This window comes from Dreissena polymorpha, chromosome 14 (genome assembly GCF_020536995.1).
Source record: "Dreissena polymorpha isolate Duluth1 chromosome 14, UMN_Dpol_1.0, whole genome shotgun sequence".
Lineage (NCBI taxonomy): Eukaryota > Metazoa > Mollusca > Bivalvia > Myida > Dreissenidae > Dreissena > Dreissena polymorpha.
The window spans coordinates 9,666,897-9,683,365 of NC_068368.1; positions in this window are offsets into that span (position 1 = coordinate 9,666,897).

A 16,469-nucleotide genomic window follows, 5' to 3' on the forward strand; every position below is an offset into this window, starting at 1 on the left:
AAAAAAAATTGGGAAATTGGGAATTTTTTGCCACATTTTGGGAAAAAAGTATACTTTTTGGGATTGGGAACATAGCCGAATATCGGCTATAAAATCATCAAATCGGGCCAAAAAAAACGCTGACAGTATATAGGTGTCTATCGCAACCGTTGTTTATTTTTGGTGTTTTCACTTCATATACACTTATATTTCTTCATGCAGCATCAACATACTAAAACAATATCCCGGAAAGAGAAAAATTATGCATTTGAATATCAACCGTACTTTCGTTTTGACAACTTACGACAGAAATGATTCGATGTACGATGTGAATCTAAATTAAGTTTAAGTGCAGATTCGTTCACACGATACAAAGACACAATTTTGTTTTACGGATCATTTTAATTTTCTGCAACGATAATATTCAAAGGACACACGAACACTAAATCCGATCCTAATAAAAAGACAGTTCCGCTCGGCTTAGAGGACTGGATCAGTCATGTAAAATATCGAAAATAATGTATATTTTATATAAACAACTGGTAGCTTGATGAGTTGCAGATTAGTCAGTTGCCACATTTCAACTAACTCTTTTGATCTGTTATTCTGCTCAGCTCAATTCAACAGTGAAAAATGCGTTTAATGCTTCGAATTTTATAGAACACTGTGTATTACAATTTGAACAGAAATATCGATATTATTTGCAAATTAGCATTGTCCTAATGTTCCCAATAATCTCAGGTGAATTCTCGAATAAAAAGAATCTTTTAAAGGGACTTGTTCACAGATTTGGTATGTTTTGACGTTTGTCTTTAAATTCTTTAAATCGATGCATGTACGCATCGGTATAAAATAAGAATAAATTAAAGAAAGAAAGAAAGGAATCCTCACCAGGACACGAGCCACTGACCTTGTGAATAAACTCGGCCATCCATACAAATAAAGTATGAGAGGTATTTTATACTTTATATAAGAAATCCTCGTTATGACAGAACATATAACGAATACAAAAGAACTCTCCAAATCCTTTTGCGTTTATAAACGTCATGTTTCTTAATGGTCAACATATGCATATAATGAATATTTAAGAGCATGGTAAAGGTTCAGTATTACTGTTTCCCCGCAAATATCATAACTACAAGATAATTAGCAAATCTTTTTTCCAATTTTGAAAATTTACCAAAACGTGGACAGGTCCATTTAAACCTATAACAATGGTTGTTTGAAAATGCCAAGTGAACTCATTATTTCTAATATTTTTTATACCACATGGTGGTTTCAAATTTCAGAACGAGGCTGAATGTGACAACATTCCTTTCGTTTGTTATGAAAATAGTGGCGAATATCAACAATAAACTGATTCTAAACTGAAATTCTAAAATAAAGATTATAACACTTAATAATAATTCAACAGCATAACATAAAGTAACAACGGTGTATGTATACATTTTATTTCATCTTTATAAAAATACGATTAAGGTAATACAACTGTAATGGGCAATATTCCAAAACCCATTAAAAGTATTAATTTCATAAACTTCATACCATATGTGGTCTTATTACAAATTTTTAGGGTGGCTTTCCATGCAAAAAAAAAGTTCGTGACTTTTTCTGTATGATGACCCATAATTTGAATTTCTTCATAATTAAATTACCCCTGGGGATAAATAAATTCAATTAACTCATATTTGTTAGCATTTTTTGTTAACAATGTTTGTATATTTAGTACAGGATATGATTGTAGATGATAAAATAATATAATACAAGACAATTGAGTAATAAAAATAACGAAAAAATCTGATTTATTATGTAAGGTTCTTCAAAACTACAAGCTCAACCCGTGTATGCAAAAATCACCCATACAAAATTTTCTTCTTTTTTTATAAGTTGTATGTTATTTCTTTGGAATGTGAGCGTTTATATTTTAGCAAAGACATGTGATCAGCTTAATTCAAAGTAAAAAATCAATTTGCCCGTGTATATTTTGAACAAATCACTAAAATTTAATAGTGCCATAAGAAATATTTTTCAAGAAATTCAAAACCACATAATGGCAAATTGTCAAAATATACAAAATAAACAGAGTCATTTACCAATTCAGTAAACACCTTCAATGTTCTTACTCATTGTTACTTGTATACATATATTTAATACATTATGCAGTTATGCTAAATCTGCCAATGTAGGGATGGCGTTGGTGAGTTGGGGGTGGGGGTGGAGGATGAATAGGTCTGAAAAGTGAATAAAAAATACAATTTTGTATACTTAGTATTTTTCTCTGTTAAGAAGATCTATAACATTGTTAGATTTAAATTCAAATGAACACCTACCTAACAAGCTTGTATTTATTTAATAACAATGTACAAACAAAAATATTAATGCAAAACGAAACTAAATAAGCGTACTATACTTATAAGTTCCTTTGATATGGACAGGGCTTTCTACACTATATCCTACACTACATAAGTTAGTTACAAATACTCAAGCAAATTTGGTGAAACTTGGCATGCATATAAAAGGCAATATAGGGATTAAGTGCAATCCTTCATTTTTCACTTAATGTGATTGATCAGGTCACTGTTACTAAAAAAAGAAACAAGCAAGAGCACCGCAAAACCGGTGCCACGCTCGGCTACGGGTGCAGTTTTGAATAAATGAAAGCTTGTCAGATTATTTTTATTAGAGGTAACAGTGACCTTGACCTTTGACCTAGTGACCCCAAAATGGGTGCAGGGTGTAGAACTCATCATTGTGCATCTACATATGAAGTTTCAAAGTTGTAGGTGGAAGCGCTTTGATTTTAGAGCCAATGTTAAGGTTTTAGCACGACGCTGACGTCAGATGGCGGACGACACAAAGAGCTGGCTATGACAATACCTTGGGTTTTCTCCGAAAACGCCGAGCTAAAAAACACGCAAAATTGATCCTACGATAAGTAATAAGTGTGCTTTGATGAAATTGTGTGCACTTATAAAGGGTTTAATGGAGATTATGCAGTACCATATTTCTTACTTTAGTTGAAATCACTGTAACTGCAGGGCCCTCAATCCATTTTAGGGGAAGCGGGTCGCTACCCATAGCAGGGGGAATTTTCGCGGCGTTTCCCTTTTTGGGGGATTTTTAACTTACTCTCTAATTATTACATTTGTACATGTTTGCACTATATTCATTGCTTATTTCAAAATTAAGTATGTTTGACAAGATTAAATTAAAATATAATTGAGATATAGTAATCATGAGACATCTATCTATAAAAAAAAAAATTTTTTTTTTTTTTTAGTGGAAATTTTTCCCACAAAAAGGGGACAAAAGTATACTTTTCAGAGGGGGGGGGAAGCGGCCAAATTTCGGCCGTGGATTTGACAGATTGAGGGCCTTGTAACTTAAAAATAAATAAAGAAATGCACAGAATCTGACTTCTGTAATTACTCAAAAACTACTGAAGGTACTGAAATAAAACATGTAATTGAAATTTTCTTTCAAATCATTCGTTTGACACAGCCAATGGGGAAAAGCTGTGGGTCATTAAATCTTTTAATGACAAATTCACAAATTGGAGCAACTTTTTAAGTGCTGCCATATCCGTCATAGCATCCTGTGCATTGTATGTTTCACCAAGCAATTGTAAAACTAAATCAACTTGCTTCAAGGACTGCTTTGGATATAATTTTCTGAATACTGATAGAGAATCGATAAAAGAGCAGTTATACAAAATATCAATTGCATTACATTAACCAAGATTGAAACAAAAAGTGTTAAATCAAAACGATGACCATTATGATCAACTAAGCACACATTTCGAAACTTTTCAAGCAAATGTATAATTCTTTCGACAGCCACTCATATTGACACTGGCTGCACAACTTACCCAATGAATGTCATTGTCCCGACACTGCATGGCTGCACAACTTATCCAATGAATGTCATTGCCCCATCAGTCATTGAAATGCATGTAACTTGTAAAGCCTCTTGACCTATTGATACCGTTGGCGTGACATATGTTGCCACTGACTACCAGACTGGACTTCCACCGATGCATAAAAGTAACCTGCGGGAGTTCCCTTCCTTCAACTAGAAACATAGTTGACATTGCAATCTAGTAAAATATTGACATGCAATATCACATTTAGAATGCAACTTAACAGAATATATTGGAATTTTATTAGGTTCATAATCATACTGCTGATCTACCAGCCAAAAAATGTGTGAACTGCTGATCTACCAGCCATGAAATTTGTTTTAATATAGAACAAAACCATGATGTTTTAAGAAGATTATTGTTATTTTTGACATATTATTTTGGCTATTATTCTAGGATTGGGAAAATTTTCAGCTAATTGGGCGAAAATACTTTTATTTTGAATTCGGAATGGGTCAGACATTCTGACCCGCAGGATTTGTATATAAAGGCCTGCCAAACGTTGCCCAACTTTCACTTGTGAGATTGGCGGTCAACAAAGATAATTGGTTTTTCAACACATTTTATATAGTTTGATGTTTTCCATGTCATGATGCAAACATTTATTGTTACCCCTGATAATTCAAATTATAGATTCTTACGTCATTTCATTTAAGATAGCATCGCTAGCTGCAATCCTAGCTGATTCAGTCGCAACTTGATCTATCACCTCACCAGCTGGCTGTTCTATTATTTTTAAGTTGGTGTCCGATATTGTTTTGAGGTTTAATGTGGACAGGCTCACAGCATATTGTTTACACGGGATGGTCCACCCAGGCTGTCCACGATTGCTAAATGCAGAAACAAATATAACTATAGCAAAGATACACAAGTAAGTACAAGATCTAAAAAAATACACATTTACTTCTGGTTTCTGTATCTCGATGTTTACAGTAAATAGAGCATAGACAAACACCATTATATAATGATAATTATGCCCGTAATTTACATTTTTGAACTAAATGTCTATATAAATGATTACCGTATGTGTATTTTATATAAACTCTCTGATCATATATCTGTGACCTTACCTGTTTCAAGTTTTGTGTTGACAACAAAGTAGGTATTCCACTTTTCCAGGTCCATTTTTCCCATTGTATTTGACTGTGTGGGTTTAACCATACGCTGCAGTGTTTACCAACTGGCAGTCAATGTTACTGCACTCTACGTACAGATTTTTTTCTTTTTTGCTACTTCTTTTTTACTCGTTAACTGTCTTTTTGGTTACGATTCACGATTGTTGTTTTTTATGTTGGATAATAGTATTACCAAGTTGGATAATAGTATTAAATCAAATGAAATTATACCAGACAGTTTAGAATATGACATATATAGAAAGGACAGAAATTTAAACGGTGGTGGTACGATGTTACTCATCAAATCTAATTTACTTTCTTCTCCGTTATACTCAGTTGAAAATGAATCAGAATCAGTATGGGCCAAATCATCTTTAAAAGGGAAAACTCACTTCTTCGACAGTTGGTATAGGCAGCCGGATGCCCCAGTAGATCATCTTGTCTTATTTAAAGATCAGTTATGTAAAATTAAATCTTATGTGAAAGAAAATGTCACACCATGTTTACATGTATTGGGTGATTTTAACTTCAGAAAAATAAACTGGCAAAATAAACTAAATAACTTTACGTCATCATGCTTATCGGACTGTGAAGGCCAATCCCTTATTGATATCCTAGACGAACATAGTGCTGAACAACTCGTAAATTTTCCCACGAGGGACGAAAACACCCTGGATTTGTTAATTACAACACTACCCGGTCAATTTGAAAATATCTACTCGCCAGACAAGTTTAGTGATCATGATGTTATCGCTGGTACGTTGAAGTGTGACATCCCGTACAAGAAACAACCAAAACGTACTTATTTCCAATATTCAAAAGGAGATTATGATGCAATGAGAAAGGAAACTTTGGACTTTGCAAAGGACAAATATTTCAACGGTTATCAAAACTCCAGAACAGTGGAAGAAAATTGTCAATTAATCAAGAAATTCTTATTCAAATGTATAGACACTCATGTTCTAAGTAAAATATCTAAAAGTGTACAATCTTTACCTTGGATTATTCGAGAAATCAAAACATTAGTAAAACGTAGAAATAAAACTCACGCACATTTAAAAAAAACTGGAAATATCAGACTGAAAAATAAGTGGAAATTGTTAAGAAAACAAGTCAAAACTGAAGTTCAAGAAGCACATGACAATTATCTGAATAATTTAATTGAAGAAATTAAAAAAGACTCTAAGCCTTTTTGGAAATACATAAACTGTCAAAAATCCGACAAACAGGGTATACCCCCTTTAACAACAAAATGTGGCTCTACTGTAGAATCAGATTTAGAGAAAGCTAAAGTTTTAAACGAACAATTCACCAGTGTCTTTACGCACACCGAATATACATTAGTTCCTTATGAACCACCTTTATATGAAAAAATGGACTTAATACATATTACTGAAAAAGGAGTAGAAACATTACTTCAAGGTTTAAATACAACCAAGGCCATCGGTCCTGATGGTATACATCCAAAAGTATTAAAAGAACTTGCAACTAGTATATCAAGCGTATTAGCGCATCTCTTTCAACAATCAGTAAACATCGGTACTATTCCGGAGGATTGGAAATCAGCAAATATTTGCCCGTTATACAAGAAAGATGACAGATAAAAACCTAGTAATTATCGACCTTTGTCGTTGACTTGCATATGTTGCAAACTTCTAGAGCACATCATCTGTTCCAGCTTAATGCAACATTTTGACAACAACTCTATTCTGAACAAAAATCAACATGCTTTTCGTAAAAATTACAGTTGTGAAACCCAACGTGTAACAGTCATTAATGACTGGGCAACATCTATAGATAAATCCAAACAAGTGGACATTGTTATACTAGACTTCGAAAAAGCGTTCGACACCGTGCCTCATGAATTATTAAAAACTAAATTACACAAATATGGAGTTCCCGTAAACATCCTACAGTGGATAGACTCTTTTTTAGTAAACCGTAAGCTATGCGTTGTAGTTAATGGCACCAGATCAGAATCATCAATTGTTAAATCCGGAGTACCGCAGGGAACTGTATTAGGACCTATCCTATTTTTGGTGCATATTAATGACATTTCTATGGACATAATTTCGAAAATTAGACTTTTTGCCGACGATTGTGTTTGCTATAGGAAAATAAATAATTTTCAAGACTGCTTAGATCTACAATCGGACATTAACAAACTTGGTAATTGGGCCACTTCTTGGGGCATGAGATTCCAACCCAGTAAATGCAACATGATGACTCTTTCACGTAAAAAGAAGAAAATTAATTTTGACTACACATTGAAAAATACTCGTCTAGAATTCTTATCTTGTATTAAATATCTTGGAGTGAATATCACATGTGATCTGAATTGGAGCAAACATATCAATGAAGTCTGCAACAAATCGTACAGAACGTTAGGTCTTCTCAAAAGAAATTTATCCATGTGTCCTCAAGACGTAAAACTTCAGGCATACAAAGGACTAATCCGCCCAGTGTTAGAATATGCCAGCGCGGCCTGGGATCCGCATCTAATTTATTTACAAGAAAAACTTGAAAGCGTACAAAAGCGTTCAGCTAGATTCATCACTTCTAATTATCGGGACTATGAACCAGGATCCATGACTAAAATTTTAAAAGAACTAGAACTACAACCTTTGAAAGAAAGAAGAAAACAAAATAGACTAATATTACTATGTAAAGGACTTAATTCACGTGCAAATTTACCATTGAATCAACTACATCGACCTATTCGTTTCACCAAAAACATGCATAATGAGCATTTTAACAGAATTTCGACAAGGACAAACGTACTGAAGTTCAGTTTCATCCCAAACACAATATGTGACTGGAACTCTATTCCTCCGGACTTGATTCGCAAATATCAAACAGCTACAAATGATCGTGTTTCTGTGTTTATAAACCAAATAAGAGGGGGGCTCTAAAACTAAGTATGTTTCACAGCTACTTGACGCACGCGCGGTGAGTAAACGTTTTTCAATGTTTCACCATAACACTTCAAGATCAAGATCAAGATGTTGTCGCGAAAATATATTACTTCAGGTTCATTTTTTACACGAATTTTAAAGAAAAATCTATTTTGACGTCGTAATATATTGTACAATGCATATCATCGATACAATCTATTATTGAATTATATAAAACATGTTCTTATTTTAGATTTATACTTTGTTAATAATAAACCGAACAAAACGGACATCTCACGACTTCAGTTACGGCGACACGAATTACCTAAATCTACCCAAATCTACCGAAACCTTCCCAAATCTACCAAAATCTTCATAAGTCTTTGTAAAAAGAAATTATCTTGCATCATGTTTGTGTGATGGGTACTATTGTTTTGTTTTATGCTTCATCTTTACACGAGACAATGTGTAATTTCCTAATAATGGGTAGATCTGGGAAGATTTGGGAAGATTTAGGTAATTCGTGTCGCCCTTGTAAAATAAGATTACAGTGTTAGGGAAGGGTTATGGAGGTTTCGGTAAATGACAAGTTCGGTAAATTGATTTATATAGTAAAGGCCGTGGATGTTTCGGTAAATTGGTATAAATAGGAATTATCGCACCTTTGTCGATAAGCGTGTACATTAATTGAGTTGTTTGGCACTGATTAAATAATCTGTTTAAATGTACGGAGTTGATTTTATCAATTTAGAGATGTTTGCAAAGTGTTAATATTAATTATCCAGGCTTGCAACCTATTAATATTCTAATCAAGGGAGGTAAATTATATATTAAAAGTTTATCTTTACGTCATGATCGTTTTGTATTTTATATATGTTTTTAAACAATTAGTTGATAAAAACCTTAAATAAAGCGTATCAGATAAAAAATAATAATAATGTGGCTCTTACAAGAGGTGGCCTCCACGTGGCAAGAGCTGGGCAACATATTCATTATTTTGGCAAACTACCTCATGTTTATATAATGAGAAATTTTCGGTGGTTTAAAATACTAAGATCAAATATGTTTGTTTCTTATATAAATAAATTTCTCGCTTCTTGTTCCTACAATCAGGTCAGCACATAAGGTATTATTCTTAAAATAATCTAGATATGTATGTTTAGATCGTGAACATGCTTTAACACTGGTGGCCGAGTTTTTACATACACGACCAGTAACTTTCAAACTATGAAATAAACAAACGTTTTCCTTCTGTAATCATGTTTACAAAAAAATACTGGTGGTGACATCAAAGGATGTTTATTTGTGGTAAAAATAACATTATTATGTAATTGGTTAATTATAAAATTATCATGGTCATTTTCAAATAAGAAATCAAAGAGAGGATGAAGAGAAGGTTTTCACGGGTTATCGAGTAATTAAGGTAAGTGTTGTTGCTCAATTGTTAAAGTGTGTATATATGCAGGTGATTTCTTTAACTGTATCATACAATCATGGCTGAACATCTATGTATTTTCTGCAATATTAAGGTCACCTCTCGTGCGCACGCTATTGCATGTGATGCACGTGGAAGATGGAGTCACCGTAGACACACCGGTAAGTCTTAGTATTTTCTTTGTGATAACAGAGATACATTAAAATTGTGAATTTGCATTTCTTTTGTGGTCGCCTGTAATGTCTTTATTTAAAACTGATTATAAGTAATGCCAATGATTATTTTAATTAACGCAAATTAACAGATAATGGTTGTAAATATAAAATCATATTATGTTATAACTTTGCTTTCTTTATTTTCAGAAATTACCCATCAGCAGTACATGCAAGTTCGCAGTGGTGAGTTACAGATAGAGTGGTTATGTATTGGCTGCCGGAACCCTCCTCTGAATACCACAGCAGAGGGCGACGAACCACCACCACCACTTGAAATCCCGGTCTCGCCACTCAGAAATCTTGCGCAAGAGGACATAAGACACGGGGGTAACACTACCATACCAGATGTGTCATTCGATCTTACTCAACAGTACGAACGACCAACACCAGTGTTAGATACGTCTCTACCTGATGACCTTGAGCTGAACGACGAAATCCCCGCCGACGACGCCGTAATCACGTATGAGATTGTGGAGTCCGGGACTAAACGAGGTGCGGCGAAACTGATCTGTTCGGATGGATATTCTTACACGAAGGGGGTATGTATTTTACGTTTCCTTAAAATAAATTACATACCTTGAGAATACATAAGATGTCTGATAAATGCAGCTCGCATTAACTTTTTTATAATAATATAAAATTATGTGATTTTGCATAATAATTCGTTACACGCATTTTGAATACACTGATATAAATATTACACATGATTTTTTTATCATTCAGGTAGCGTCCGGAGAGAGACAATTCTGACGATGCTCGGTGCGAAACAAGACAGTAAAATGTCCAGCATCCGTGAAACAGTACCGCGACATGTTCACATCGGGTGTAGGGGGACACGTTCATCCACAAGAACCTGGTGCTACAAAAAATATGAAAATAGCTAAGAAGGTACGATTGTTTGGATATTTTATTATTACTTATTGTACTTAATATATGTACATTGAAGTGTAATTTATTTTGCACAATCTAACTTATAATCTTATATAACTTATATTATGGATATTGTATTATTACTTATTTTATTTAATCAATTTTAGATTGAAGTGTATTTTATTTTCAACAATATAACTTATAATCTTAGATAACTTACGTTATATTTGTTTCAGGTGAAGGAACTTGCGCGAGAGCGTGTCTTTGAGCCAGCCGCCGCAATCGTGGAATGACTGATATGGTTGAAATGTCACATTAAAATGAAATTAAATCAGCATGCGGAAAATCTGAATGATAATAATGTGTCGTATTAATATTGTACTGTGTCAAAAATGTATCTAATTAATATGTGACTACTCCCTCATTTTTTTTAAATGACATGATACATTCAAATATGTCCTATATATATATAAATATATCACATTTAATTGTACTGTGTCATAAATGTACATGTATCTGATTTGTATTAGAAATGAAACTTAATTAAATCAGCATGCGGAAAATCTGAATGATAATAATGTGTCGTATTAATATTGTACTGTGTCATAAATGTATCTTATTAATATGTGACTACTCCCTCATTTTTTTTAAATGACATGAAATATTCAAATATGTCCTATATATATATATATATATATATATATATATATATATATATATATATATATATATATATATATATTGTATCCATGTTTTACTTGTTGCTTATTTATATTATATGGTAAATAAAACGGATTACAACGTCAATTAGTTATTATTTTTTATTCAACGGATTTGTTCAGGCTAAAAATGATATCAGTTATTTTGGCCGTAAAACCCATTGTTCCAGTACAGTAGCCAGGTGCCTGTGTATTAAGTTGATAAGATAGTGATCATCACAGCAGGTTGCTATTACACAGTGTATTCATTCTTCTGGCGTTGTGTTAGATGTCATTTTTATCAGTTTTCAATTATGTGTATCTCTTCGCTTAACTCAACGTTGAATGGCATGCGCACTTAACATAATTATATAACATAACGCGTATCATTATATTACTTTTTATTAATTACGTACACATTTAGATTTTATGTATTGTTTTTTTATTGATTTTTTCTCAACCTGAAAGAAATAATAAAACATGTAATATAAAATTTAACATTTGGCTCTTACAAGAGGTGGCCTCCACGTGGCAAGAGCTTTAGTTTCATATTCATTATGTTGACAAACTACCCCATGCTTATATATTGAGAAATTGAGTGTTTATCGGTGGTCTAAAATACTATTGCGCTTTATATTTAAACTGAAATCATTTTTATTAAATCATATTTTACAAGAAACTTTTTAAAATAGCATTAAACTTTATTGAAGATCTTACATTGATTCCGCCATAAATCATAATTTATTATTACTATTATGTTATTTAAATTAAAGCACCAATTATAAAAAAACAGTATTGCGTTATTTAAATCGTAAATTTACCTACAATTTCCTAACAGAATTCGTTTTTCAGAGGTAGCTCATTCATTCCCCTTAATTCTTTACCGTCGGCATAGCATTAATTACTCAACTCAAAATTAATCCACAGTTTGCAAATAAATGCCCCTAATGTTATTGTAAGCCAATAATAGGTGTCATTAACACCTCGTTGTAGGTATACCACCTCTATAAAAACCAATTAACCGAACCCTCCACGGCATTTACTATATAAATCAATTTACCGAACTTGTCATTTACCGAAACCTCCAGCACCCTTAGGGAATGCTATCGTACAGCAATGTAATGTCCGCCAATAACCGATGCATACTTTGGGAATTATAAATTACATATTTGTTTACCTATATTCACTATCGTAACGGCGGTAAAATTATAATGCATAAGACGCATCCTGCGATGTTGTTATGGAATTTGTATTTTTTTTTATTAGCGCCACCTCAAATGTATTTTTTGGAAGTTGATTGGTCACGAAGATCCGTCTACATTTTTAGACACATGTATCTGTAACGCGTGCTAAATAAAAATGAATTTACAAGAACAAAATCATGAGAGTATAGTGTCGCCTATTTGTCCACTTGCATATCCATCACACCTTCTTTTCAGGGCTTAAATTACCTATGGATAAGACCACGGCGTTTCAATTTAATGATTTGTTTAGTATTTAAAGGATCGTGACATTTTCATAATTCAATTAATAACACAAGCGCCTTCCTGTTTAATATATGTCGTTTTCAATTGGTAGACCAGACAGCGATAGTATTTTCTTTAAAAATTATTTTTTGATCATTCTGTAAAAAATAAGTTTTATGTAGATTATTGGTTCATGATTCGATACATGGGAAAAAGAATATGGTTCTGCATGGTAATTTTGCATCATTCTGAAAGAAGCGTTTAGTACTCATTGAGGCAGGAAGAAAGTGAAACAATTAAATATAAATCCATTAGAAAAAAAAGATGAAAAGGTTCTTATTTATCTTCTTTGGGACCATTTTTCCAATGTTTGTTTTGTTTCTCTTTTGTGTCGTTGATGTAGATAATGAAGGCCAAAAATATATAATGTAGTTACAGTTGGCTCTTATTAAACGAGCATGACCGTGTGATGGTTAAAAAATATGCGAATGCATAACTAAGGCTTAAACGGATGCGTAGTAGTTGTTATGCTATGTATCTATAGAGTAAATAGAGATCATTTCAGTATGCCAACCCAATTATACTATACGAATTTTGGCTTTATTGCACTGCTTTTAGATTGATATTCGTTATATGCGTTATATATAATTGTCGCAAAAATAGTGTATTCAATATACTGAAACTGCCAGTTTATATTTATTTTTGTTTCGGCTATGTCATTGTATTTGTCGAATCTGACACGTAACGCAAATTGCTAGTGTCCTATTATCTGGGGCGTAGGTACGTTATGTTTTGCAAAGATTTATCAAATTATTTTGAATAGCACACGTAGGATGCAAAAAAATTGTGTGCTTGTTATTTGCTGTGCGGCTCCACTTACCAATATTTTTTAAATGCCCAAAACACTAGCGTTAATGTAATAACCCAACTATTGAAATAAACTTATCAACTCATATATTGTATACAATTGCATCACTTTTTCACATACATTCAAAAGGAAATATTACATGTGGGTGCACTCATTTGCTCTTAAAATGTTAAGTTGATAATTTTAACAATGTTCATTATTGTTTAAATATTTGATTTATATACACCGTCCGATTGTTTAAGTTTTCTAAAATCTTCTTTAAAATATCATTCAAAGTTATTGTTTTTTCTAACGAGGCTTTTTTAACTGGCAAAAAAACTAACATTTTTTTCTATTGAATAGCTTGCATGGACACTCCTTGCGTGCTCTGCGTTCCGATATTTGCACAAACAAAAAGTCATTTTGAAATAGCATATACATTTATGACTTTGCGCTTCAGTTACGATATCTACCGACATTAGCCGACGCATTAGCCGACGTCAATCGATCTTACAAAAAAACGCGAGAAATGATTACAGTTGTACGAACTAAACATATTAAAGGGGCCTTTTCACGTTTTGGTAAATTGACAAAATTGAAAAGTTGTTTCATATTCGCAAATTTTCGTTTTAGTTATTCTATTTGTGAGGAAACCGTAATACTGAACATTTACCATGCTCTACAATAGCCTTTATATGCATCTTTTGACGATTTAAAAACTTGAAAATAATAAAGAGTTGCAACGCGAAACGATTGAATAATTTGGAGAGTTCTGTGGTTGTCCTTATATTTTGTGAAACTACGAGGATCGCTTATATGAAGTATAAAACACGTCTTTCATTGTGTAAGGAAGGATGGCCGAGGTCTAATTCGCAGACTTTTTACCCCAGCACTCAATGGGTCAGTGGTTCGAGTCCTGCTGAGGGTTACCTTTTTTTCTTTTTTTTTTAAATTTAATTCTTGATTTTCTACTGGAGCTTTTTAGTTCCAATGTTTACATTTATCAATATAAAGCATTTAATGATAAACTTCAATACATGCCAAAATCTGTGAAAAGGCCCCTTTAACATCAGTCAGGTATGTGTATAAGATAATACACATACTTGCATCAGTGTAAAAGTGGTCCGAATACTAAACATCGATAATTACACAAAACAAATATATAAATTTGCCGCATCAGAACCTCGATAAAGTAAATTAAAAAAAACAACAGTGTTATATAAATATAATTTTTAAAGGTATGGGTGTTTTGGTGTATGTTATTTTTCATGAGCGTTCGAACGTGTAATAGGTGTGTTAATAAATCAACCATAACACAAAGCACTATAATAAGCGAATTACATGACACTATATAAAGGTTATGTTAATTTGCTTTTACATTGAATGACAATATTAAAGATTAATTATATACAAGTGACAAACGGACATAGTGAAAATTTAACTGTTCATGCATGTTTATTAAAATCTCTTTATTAGTGATTATCATTCATAACTATTTCCTAGTAAAACAGGATAGTTCAACATACCGGATATTTATAGCAATGTGGAAGTATTTTAGCTTCTTGATTAACAACCTGAACGGATACAACTCTTAAACAAAGTCATCTTAAATGTACCGATTTATGCTCGATGGGCTTGAACATCAACAACTTAATCAGCAATCGCTTTCAATCTTAATTAACGTCTATCCCAAAGCAGACAATATCTCAACACTCGGGGGATGCTCTATGAACAAGAGCAATGTCGCGCAAGAGTGTTGAGCTGGCTCAGCATTCATCTTAACGCCTTTGAAACGAATGCTGATCTGGAATGTCGCGCTGGAGTGCTGAGCTGGCTCAGCATTTGACGTAATACTTTTAAAACAAATGCTGATCTAGAATGTCATGCTAGAGTGTTGAGCTGGCTCAGCATTGAACTTAACGCTTTTTGATACAAATGCTGATCTGGAATGTTGCGCTGGAGTGCTGAGCTGGCTCAGCATTCGCTGTAACACTTTTAAATCGAATGCTGATCTCGATTGTCGCGCAAGAGTGTTGAGCTGGCTCAGCATTCAACTTTACGCCTTTAAAAACGAATGCTGATCTGGAATGTCCCTATGGAGTGCTGAGTTGGCTCAGCATTTGACTTAAAGCTTTTGAAGCCAATGCTGATCTAGAATGACGTGCTAGAGTGTTGAGCTGGCACAACATTTAACTTAACGCCTTTGAAACGAATGCTGATCTGGAATGTCGCGCTGGAGTTCTGAGCTAGCTCAGCATTCGACGTAATACATTTAAAACGAATGCTGATCTGGAATGTCACGCTAGAGTGTTGAGCTGGCTCAGCATTCGACTTACGCTTTTGAAACGAATGCTGATCTGGAAAGTCGCGCTGAAGTGCTGAGCTGGCTCAGCAGTCAACTTAACGCCTTTGAAACGAATTCTGATCTGGAATGTTGCGCTGGAGTGCTGAGCTGGCTCAGCATTCGCAGTAACACTTTTTAATCGAATGCTGATCTGGAATGTCTCGCTAGTGTTGTTCTGGCTCAGCATTCGCCATAACACTTTAAAACGCATGCTGATCTGGAATGTCGAGCCAGGTGCTGTTTCAGATCAGCATTCGTTATTTGCTGAGCTGATGATGATTACTGAGCTGTGTGGCAACTTCACGCACCTGATGTATTGTTTGTATTTATTGAAACACTTAATTAAAGTCATCTCAAATATGTTGAATTTTGTATACGCAAATTAAATAACACGCAAACCATGCTTAGCATGAGACAAAACGCGTGTTTCTTCCTGAAAATGTGTAATCGTAGAAAATACTCAATCTGATATAGCAACAAAATAGTGTATGATATATTGTACGCTGAATGCGTCGAAGATAACGAATAGCAGGTACAATAGATCTACGCAGCGTGTCGTGTAATGTGAATAGAGAAGTCATTATTTTAGCTATAAAGTATTAAACATATTGCAGTAAATCAGGCTATGGTCCCAGATTTCTTTAAAAGTGATGGGGTTCATATGCCAAACTTACCCGTTCTTAAGTT